This window comes from Lynx rufus, unplaced genomic scaffold, assembly GCF_022079265.1.
Source record: "Lynx rufus isolate CCGP_SWC_20201006 ecotype Redwood Valley unplaced genomic scaffold, mLynRuf1.p SCAF_16, whole genome shotgun sequence".
In the NCBI taxonomy this organism is placed as follows: domain Eukaryota; kingdom Metazoa; phylum Chordata; class Mammalia; order Carnivora; family Felidae; genus Lynx; species Lynx rufus.
In genome coordinates, this window is record NW_025814830.1 from 13,413,892 (window position 1) to 13,425,198 (window position 11,307).

Here is an 11,307-nt window from a genome sequence, read left to right on the forward strand (position 1 = left end):
TAAATATATTGTATTTTTGTTGTTTTAACCACCAGATTTATGGTGATTTTTATGGCAGCCACAGGAAACTAACAAATTTTGGTACCAAGGAATGGGGCTCTGCTAAAACAAACATCTAAAAATGTGGAAGTGGGTTTGGATAATGGGTAGAGGCTGGAAGAATTTTAAGCCATATGATAGAAAAGCCTAGATTACCTTAAACAGATTGTTAGGGATTGGTAAAGTGCAGGCTCAGGAAATAGCAGGATTGAGAAAGCTATTTTGTTTGAGGATACATGTGTCATGAACAGAATATTATTAGAAATATTAACATATAATGGTACTTCTGGTAAGGGCTCAAAAGAAATGTTAATATTGGAAACTGGTGGAAAGATCATTCTTACACAGTGGCCAAAAACGACTGAATTGTGGTTTATAGTTGTGTGAAAAGCAAACTTGTAGGTGATGGACTTGAATACTTGGCTGAGGAAATTTCCAAGGGAAATGTTGAAGGTGGGGCCTGGTGTTTTCTTGCTGCTTATAAAATATAAAAGGAAAGAGAAAGTTAGGAAGGAACTATTATGCAAAAAGGAATCAAAGTCTGATTATTTGGGGGAATTCTCAGCCTATGCAAACTGCAAAGGATGTTGAAATTAGGAGTTCACTGGAGAAAGCTTGCTCTGGAGAGAGTGCTTGGACAATTTTAGTTGAAGAGATTAAGTATGTGACTCATGGATCCAATCAATCATCTCAGTAGAAACAAATGGAAATGGTTGCTCAACAGTGATGCATGGAGGACCCTCTTGTCTAATTGTGTGGATCTCTATGACAAACAGAGGAGACCCACAAGGTCTTTACAAATGTGATATCAGCAGAAACACTGCTGGCTTGGACTGAAAAGAACAGAGACAGAATGAAATAACAGAAGGCTATCAGATTTCCAAAATTCTACAGGGAGGAAATGGGCTGATAATCAACTGTAAACATGTGCTACCCTTCAAGTAAAAGGAAGAATGACTGTAGCCATAGACATAGAGGGCAGAGACACAACCTGGAGGGTAGAGTCTCAGGACACAGGAGATTACTCCTAGGCTTTGAAAACTAATGGAATTTGCTCCACTGGGTTTTGAACTTGCTTGGGACCACTGACTTCTTGTGTGTTTATTGACCATCCATATAATTACTTTAGTGGAATATCTGTTTACATCTTTAGTCTGTTTTCCAATTAGATTATGTGGAAGTTTTTACTATTGAATGCATGTGTGTGTGTGTGTATTAATACTTAGTGAGATAAGTGACTTGCAAGGATTTTCTCCTGGTGGGTAGGTTGTCTTTTCATCTTCTTAACAAAGTCTTTTGCAGAGCAAGAGATTTTTACTTGATGAGGTCTAATTTATCAAATTTCTCTTATGAATCATACTTTTGGTATCAACTCTAAGATCTCTTTGCCTAGCTCTAAATCCCCTAAATTTTTCATTTGTTTTTTTTCTGAAAGTTTTATAGTTTTATGTTATGCAGTCCATTTTGAACTAATTTGTGTTATATGATTGTGATCATATATGATTAAAATATTGAGTTATAAAGCATAAGCCTTAGGTAGTCGATTTTTTATTTTGTTTGACTGTAGTGCCCAATTGCTCCAGCACCATTTGTTGAAAAAGCTGTCTTTCCTCCACTGAATTTGTTTTGTACCTCAGAAATCAGCTGGACAGGTTTATGTGAATCTAGTTCTGTTTGTGAATCTAGTTTCTTTGCTTTGTTCCATTGATCCAAGGGTCAGTTTCTGCTATACCACATTGTCTTTATTATTGTATCTATACTATAAGTCTTGATGTTGGGTAGAGTGATTCCTCCCACTTTATTATTCTTTATCAAAATAACTTTACATATTCTAGCTCATATGTCTTCCATTTAAATTTTAGAGTAACATGGTCTTAAAAAAAAAAAAAGAGTAATCTGGTCTGTATTTGCTATGATAGCAAAGTAATGGCCCCACAAATATATCGACATCCTAATCCCTGGAACATGTGAATTTCCAGGTTACTGAGCAAGGGGATTTAAGATTGCAGATAGAATCAAGGTTGCTAACCACATATCTTTAAATAAATTAGTCTTGATTATTCACATGGGCACGATATAATCACAAAGATCTTAAAGATAGAAGAGAGAGACAGAAGATGTCAGAATGATGCATTTTGAGAAGGAATCTACCTATTGTTGCCTGCTTTGAAGATGGAGAAAGAGGACCATGAACCAAAGGCAGGCAGCCTCTAGAAATTAGAACTAGAAGAAGGAGAAGAGGGAGAAGTGAAGAAGGGGAAGAAGGAGGGGGAGGAAGGAGGATAGAGGAAAAGATAGAAGAAGGTCCCATTTGAGCCTCCAAAAGGCCATAATTGAATGCAGCCTACCCACACCTCGCTTTTAGCCCAGTGAGACCCATGTTGGACTTCTAACATACAAAACTATAAGATAATAAATTTGTGTTTAAAGCCATTTGTTACAGCAACAATAATACATTTACAAAAATTCTTGCTGGGATTTGGATAGGAATTGCATTTAAATCTGCATATCAGTTTGGAGTAAATTGACATCTTTACTGTGTTTGACCTTCCAATCCATGAACACACTGAGTCTATATATTTTAGTCTTTTATTAATTACATGAGTATTGTTTAGTTTTCAGCATAGAAGTCCTATGTATGTTTTGTTTTATACCATATATTTTTGAGTGATTATAAATATTGTGTACTTTTTAATTTCAATGTCTGCATGTCCATTCCCAATATATAGAAATACAACTGCTTTTCATATGTTTGTCTTCTTTGTGACTTTTCTGAACTCACTTATTGGTTCTAGAAATTTAATGACTTAAGGTTTTCTACATAGACAATCATATTATCTATAAATAGGACAGTTTTTTCTCCCTATCTGTATACCTCTTATTGCCTTTCTTCGCCCTACTGCATGCACAATAATTTAAGGATTATGTTAAGAATAGTGAAAGCAGAAATTTTTGCTTCCTGATTGTCAGGGGAAAAGACTTACTATTACACCATTAAGTATAATATTAGCTGTAAGTTATTCACAGACTTACTGTTTTTAATCAATTTGAAGAAGTTTCCCTCTATTCCTGTTTTTCTGAGTTTTTATCATGAGTCAGAGTTGAATTCAGTCAAGTGTTTGTTCTATATCAGTTGATTTGATTGTGTTGATTTTTTTTCCTTAGTTTGTTGAAATGGTTAATTACCTTGATTGATTTTCAAATATTGAACCAGCATTGAACCCCATTTGCTCATGTAAAATTCTTTTTTTATTATTAAATTTTTTTAATGTTTATTTTTGAGAGCGATTGAGCGAGAGACAGAGCACGAGTTGGGGAGGGGCAGAGAGAGAGGGAGATACAGAATCTGAAACAAGCTCGAGGCTCTGAGTTGTTAGCACAGAGGTGGGGCTCAAACCACAAACCATGAGATCATGACCTGAGCCAAAGTCGGACGCTTAACTGACTGAGCCACGCAGGTGCCCCAAAATTCTTTTTATATATTATTGAACTCTCTTTGCTAATTTTTAAAAGGATTTTTTTGTGTCTATATTCATAATGTATAGTGGACTGTGTATTTCTTCTTTTATACTGTTTGTGTCTTTGGTGTCAAGTTAATACTAGTATTCTGTTTGCTGGAAGATTGTGTTCTTTAAATATTTGGTAAAATTCTCAAATGAAATTATCTGACCCTGGAGTTTTCTTTTTGGGGAATAGATCATAGATTAAATTTCCTTAATAGTATTTTGGCTGTTCACATTATCTATTTCTTTCTTTTTTTTTTTACCCACATTATCTATTTTATATTGGCTTTGTTGTGGTAGTTTTGTGATTCAAGTAAGTTCTTTAGTTCATCTAAGGTGTCAAATTTATGTGTGTAGAATTGTTTGTATTTTTATTATTATCCTTTTGATGTCTTCAAAGTAGTGATATCTCTTATTTCATCTGGATATCAGTAATCTGTGTCCTTGAGGTTTTGTTGGTGGTGGTGGTGGCGGTCTTTCTATAGGTTTGTCAATTTTATTGATCTCCCCAAAGAACCAGCTCTTTATCTTGGGGATTTTTTTCGTATTGTTTTAATGTTTTCAATTTCATTGATTTCTGTTCTTGATTTTTTCTTTCTTCTCCTTGTTTTGCATTATTTTGGCTTTCTTTTCTAGGTCCTGTGGTGGGATGTTAGATTAATAATTTGAGAATTTTCCTCTTTTCTAATATGTGCACTTAGTGCTATAAATTTTTCTTTCATCCCTGCTTTATTTGCCTTCTACAAATTTTGATTCACTGTTTTTTAAATTTTCATTCACTTTTATTTTCATTCAGTCCAATGTCTTTTTTCTATGAATAATTTTGATTTTTTATTTACTTAGAATAAAATTAAATAGCCAAAGCAGTATTTTTATTTTTTTTTCAATATATGAAATTTATTGTCAAAATGGTTTCCATACAACACCCAGTGCTCATCCCAAAAGGTGCCCTCCTCAATACCCATCACCCACCCTCCCCTCCCTCCCACCCCCCATCAACCCTCAGTTTGTTCTCAGTTTTTAACAGTCTCTTATGCTTTGGCTCTCTCCCACTCTAACCTCTTTTTTTTTTTTTTCCTTCCCCTCCCCCATGGGTTTCTGTTAAGTTTCTCAGGATCCACATAAGAGTGAAAACATATGGTATCTGTCTTTCTCTGTATGGCTTATTTTACTTAGCATCACACTCTCCAGTTCCATCCACATTGCTACAAAGGGCCATATTTCGTTCTTTCTCATTGCCCTGTAGTACTCCATTGTGTATATAAACCACAATTTCTTTATCCATTCATCAGTTGATGGACATTTAGGCTCTTTTCATAATTTGGCTATTGTTGAGAGTGCTGCTATAAACATTGGGGTACAAGTGCCCCTATGCATCAGTACTCCCCAAAGCAGTATTTTTAAATTGCATATGGTTCAATTCAATTATTTATTAATAGAGAGTATTCTTTTTGATGAAAATGCCGCTTTTTTGCGCCTGGGTGGCTTAGTCGGTTAAGCTTCCGATGTCAGCTCAGGTCATGATCTCACGGTCCGTGAGTTCGAGCCCCACGTCGGGCTGTGTGCTGGCAGCTCAGAGCCTGGAGCCTGCTTGGGATTCTGTGTCTCCCTCTCTCTCTGACCTTCCCCCATTCATGCTCTGTCTCTCTCTGTCTCAAAAATAAATAAACATTAAAAAAAAAAGAAAATGCCACTTTTCATTAACATCTCAATTTTGAAACTCAGATAAACATCCTTGGTTATCATTCACTACAATAAAGTTTGGTTTTTATCATATACTAATTTATATATGTAGTAATTATTTCCAGAATTAAGTTCCCAAAACCATAATCAGTTCAACATATTTTTGAGACTTCCTCCTTGCCCCATGGATTATTTAGAAGTATGTTTAGTTTCCAAGTGTTTGTAGGTTTTTCTGTTATCTTTCTGTACTGATTTCTACTTTGAATATATTGCATTCAAGTAACTCATTCTGTATGATTTTAATTCTTTTACATTCGTTGACATTTGCTTTAGGCCCACGATAAAGCTGGTTTGGATATATGTTTTAGAAGTACTTGAAAAGAATGTGTTTTCTTATATTTTGGGACTGAGTGGTCTATACCCGTCAATTATATATTCTTGGTTGCTGATATTGAGTTCTTTGGTGTCCTTGCTGATTTTCTGTCTAGTTCCAACAATTCTTGAGAGAGAGAGAGAGAGATGTTGAAGTATTCAACTACAATTGTAAATTTTTCTATTTTTCTTTTCATTTTTTTTTAATTTTTTTTAACGTTTTTATTTATTTTTGAGACAGAGAGAGACAGAGCATGAACGGGGAGGGGCAGAGAGAGAGGGAGACACAGAATCGGAAGCAGGCTCCAGGCTCTGAGCCATCAGCACAGAGCCCGATGCGGGGCTCGAACTCATGGACCATGAGATCGTGACCTGAGCTGAAGTCGGACGCTTAACCGACTGAGCCACCCAGGCACCCCTCTTTTCATTTCTATATGTTTTTTCTTCACGTTTTGCAACTCCCCTGATTGGTGCATAAATATTTATGAATTGTTGTATCTTCTTGGTGGGTTGTCCACTTTCACATTATATAATTTCCCTGTCTCTAATAATTTTCTTTGGTCTAAAGACCACTTTTTCTTATATTAATATAGCCATTCCTAGTTTTCTTTGATTAATATTTGCATGATATATCCTTTTCTATTACTTTCAACTTGCCTATATCTTTACATTTGAAGTGTGTTTCTTAGCATGTATTTAAAATGTTTTAATTGTGGTACAATATCTTACTATAAAATTTACCATTTTAATAATTTTTAAATGTACAATTCAACAGCATTAAGTACATTCACGCTGTTTTGCAACCATCTCCACTATCCAATATTTCATCATCCCTAACTGAAATTCGGTACCCATTAAACATTAACTCCACATTACTACTTCCTCCCAGCCAGTGGTAACTTCTACTCTACTTTCTGTCTCTATAAACTTGGCTGTTCCAGGTACCTCACATAGTAGAATCATATGTTTGTCCTTTGTGCCTGGTTTGTTTCACCTAGCATAAAATCTTCGAGCTTCATCCATGTTGTAGCATATGTCAGAACTTAATTGCTACTAAAGGCCAAATAACATTCCATTGTATGTGTATACCACATTTTATTTTTCCATTCATCCAGTAATGGACATTTGGGTTACTTCTACTTTTTAGCTATTGTGAATAATGCTGCCATGAATACTGTTATACAAATATCTGTTCCAGTCTCTACTTTCATTTGGAATTGTTGTATTATATGATAATTACATATTCATTTTTTGGAGGAACTGCCATAATGTTTTCTTTTGTTTTTTAAGTTTATTTATTTTTTTTTTTGAGAGAGACAGAGAGTAGGGGAGGGGCAGAGAGAGAGGGAGAAAGAGAGAGAATCCCAAGCAGGCTCCATGCTGCCAGCACAAAACCTGACATGGGGCTTGAACTCCCCAAACTGTGAAATTATGACCTGAGCTGAAACCAAGAGTCAGGTGCCTAACCATAATGTTTTCTACAGCAGCTTCACCACAAGGATTTCTCCACATCTTTGCCATCAATTATTTTCTTTTTTTTTTTTAATATAGCCATCTCAGTTGTTTGTAAAGTGGTATCTCATTGTGGTTTTGATTTGCATTTTCCTAATGACTAATGATATTAGTTCCCTTTATTCTTGAATGATACCCCCCCCCCCTCCCCGGTTGTAGGATTTGGAATTTGGAATTCTTCCTTTCAGTGATTAAAAATGTACCCTGGGGAGGCTTGGTGGCTCATTGGTTAAGCCTCTGACTCTTGATTTCAGCTTAAGGCATGATCTCACTGTTCATGAGATCAAGCCCCACATCAGGCTCTGTGCTGACAACATAGAGCCTGCCTGGGATTCTCTCTCTTCCTCTCTCTCTGCCCTTCCCCCTCAAAACAAATAAACATTATTTTTAAAAAGCCACTTTATTATAGACAACATATAGTTGGGGTTTTTTAAAATCCAATCTGATGATCTTTTAATGACTGATTTTAAACCTTTTAGATTTAATTTACATATTCACAGATTTGGTTTTATTTTTTAATTTTTTTTTCAGAGATTTGGTTTTAGATCCTTTTTTTGTTTCTTCCCTATTTTTACTTCCTCTTTCCCTTTCTTGCCTTCTTTAGTTTCATTTTATTATATTTTATTATTCCATTTTAATTTATCTATTTAGTTTTTTACTATTTCTCTGATTATTGTCTTTAGTAGTTTCCCTGGGAATTATAATATACATAATAAATGATCCAGTGTATACTTTTTAAATTACTGTTTTACCACTTCATGTTGAATGTCGAAGTCTTATCACCATATATGTCCTTTTAGTCTCTCTTTCAAGGGGAGTTTTAGTTTTCCCTTTGGCATCATTTGTCATCCACCTCAAGAACTTCATTTGCATTTCTTTTAGAGCAAGTCTGCAGGTAGTGAATCATCTCAGTTTTCTTTATCTGAGAATATCTTTATTTATCCTCCATTCCAAAAAATTATTTTCACTGAGTAGAATTTGAGATGGACAGTGCTTTCCTTAAAGCACTTTAAAAATGTTGTTCTACTACCCATGGCATTCATACTTTCTGATGAGAAACTCCGTTATTAAAGGTATTCTCCTATATGTAATATGTCAATTTTCTTTGGACGCTTTCAAGATTTTTTTTTCCCCTTAGATTCTCAGCAGTTCGATTATGGTCTGTCTCAGCAAAGATTTCTTTTTAGTTTATACTTTGTGTGGGATTATAGGCATACCTCATTTTATTGCACTTTGCAGATCAGGCATTCATTTCTGGAGCAAGTCTATTGGTGCCAGTTTTCCAACAATATTTGCTCACTTTGTGTCTCTGTGTTATATTTTGGTAATTCTTGCAATACATCAAAATTTTAATTATTTGTTGTGGTGATGTGTGATCAGTGATTATGACTCCCTGAAAGCTCAGATGATTAGCATTTTTTAGTGATAAAGTGTTCTTTAAGCTATGTATATTTTTTTACATAATGCTATATTGTACACAACATACCATAGTATAGTGTAAACATATTTACACTATAAATATTTTATATGAACTGGGAAAACAAAAACTTCACTTGACTCTCTTTATTGTGATATACTTTATTGTCGTAGTCTGGAACCAAACCCACAGTATCCCAAGGCATGCCTGTACATTCTTTCTTGAATCTGTAAGTTTATATTTTTTGCCAAATTTGGTAGGTTTTTGGCCATTATTCTTTAAATATTTTCTCTTCATGGAAATTTCTTCTCTCTTTCCACAATTCAAACGACACAGTGTTAAAAGTTTTGGTATTGTCCCTTAGGTCCCAGAGTTTGTTAAATTTTTTAAATCTTTTATATTGGATAATTTTTATTGATCTATGTTCATATTCACTAAATCTTTTGTTTCCTCCATTTTGTTATTGAGCCCATCAAGTAAGTTTTAATTTTTATTATCATTTTTCAGTTCTAAAATTTCCTTTTGGTTCTTTTCTTCTAGCTTCTATTTCTAGCTTCTAGCTTCTAAAGAATGCTTAGTCATTCTTTCCAGAGTGTTCACCTTCACTTCTTGGAATATGGTTTTCATAGCTGTTTAAAAGTCTTTGGTAATTTTGGTAATTTTGTTGGGGTCTTTTTTTCCCCATTGTGAGTTGGAATTTTCTCATTATTTGTATAGAGAATACTTTGTTTCTTGGATGTTTTTTCTCTTTTTTTAATTTTTTAAAAATAATGTTTATTGTTCAGAGAGACAGAGCATGAATGGGGGAGGGGCAGAGGGAGAGGGAGACCCAGAGACCAAAGCAGGCTCTAGGCTCTGAGCTGTCAGGACAGAGCCTGATGTGGGGCTCAAACTCACCTCCAGATGGTGACCTGAAGTTGGACACTTAACCGACTGAGCCCACCCAGGTGCCCCAGACATTTTTTTTTTAAGTAGGCTTCATGCCCAGTGTGGAGCCCCAATGTGGGGCTTGAACTCACAACCCCAAGATCAAGACCTGAACTGAGATCAATTGTCAGATACTTAACCAACTGAGCCACCCAGGCACCCCTGTTTCTTACGCATTTTGAATAATTTGACTCACTGGGTCTAGCTTAAATCCTACGGAATTTGATAGTTTTGGTTTGTTTTAGCTGGCAGTTTATTTACATTCAGCGTGCATGTTCCAAATCACTTTCTGTGCCCTGAGGCTCCAATGTCAGTTCAGTTTTTGATGCATTTGTAGTGTTGTTATGCTTTATCTTATGTGTGCTTCACTCAGTACCCATTTGGGGACCCAGATAATGATCTACCTTCTGATTCAGTTCTCAAGGCCTTTGGTATGCTGCCTAGGGTCAGATCTACACATGTACAGCTTGAGAGTGCTTCCCTCAAGCCCATATACCATATGGGACCCCTGACTTGAGTTGCCTCCTCTCCTCTATCTTCCCAGGACTCTTTAGTTCCCAGAGGTCCCCTTCCTAATGTAGTTAGATATAAAAGGCTTTAGTTTTCTTTTCTTTTCTTTTCTTTTTTTAAGTAGGCTCCACAGCCAACCTGAGGCTTGAACTCATGACCCAAATATCGAGAGTTGCATTCTCTACTGACAGAGTCAGCCAGGTTCCCCTTTAGTTTTCCTATTCTGCTGTGCCCTTCCCACAACTAGGGTCTCCTCCAGTGCCAAACAGTAGGTGTATAAAGAGAAAAAAGTAATGAGATTTCCTCTACTCTTATTCAAAACTAATAAGGTAGGATTCAAAACTAATAAGGTAGTATTTCCCTTTCTCAGGGTTTAAGTACTTGCTGGCAGCTGCTACAATCACCACCTATTCATGATTGCAGCTTTCAGGACTAGTGTTTGCCAGAGGTGAGATTTGAAAGAGAACAGCAACATTAATTTCTTACACATTATCTACCCCACAAAATCCTCTTCCTCCCACTTATCCAACCAGAGAGCCTCTCTTGAGCTCTTTCTATTTCAGCCTTGGTACACAGTTCTGGGATTCAAGTTGTGTTTTAGTCCAGGCCAGAAAACTTAACCACCAGATTGGTCAAACTTCCAAATTCTTGTTTCCTTCTGTAGTTACTAAAATTTAGTTTCCGTTTTCTCTGATAGCTGTCCATCTATTCTGTCTAGAATTTTAATAGCATTTAGTGGATGAGAGAATATACTAATTTTATCTTAACTGATATTGGCTCTTTTTTAAACTTCTTGAGTTTGGATACATCTTGCTTAAGAAGCCGGGAATAGACTGCAGTCATTGGCACAATTATATAAATTTCTAAATAGTGACTGATAAGCAAAACAAAGTTCTGCTCTCAAACCATGATTTCCTCCATGCCTGGTTTCTTTGCTAATGTTTTCCTTAGAGTATTTGTATTCATATTCATAAATTAGATTTTTTTTAGAAACTATCCTCATCCAGAATTGTTTCAGACTGTTAGTCTTATAGAATTAGTTTGTAAAATTCTTTTACAGATTATCTCTTCAGTTTTTACCTGGTGATTTATTTAAGTATTTTTTAAAAAGAGAGATCTTGGACCAAACTTTCCTTTTCCCACTACATTTATTAGATCAGGCCAATTTCTACTTTGAGCCAATTTTGAAAAAAATTATTTTAAATATATGGTATTACCATGTTATTTTAAAACTCTCCATAAGTATATGTATACCACCTTATTAATACCATTGTATTTCTCATCTTTATAGTGATCATATTTATAAGTTTAGTTTAGATTGGTGTTCTTTCCACAGGAAATAAA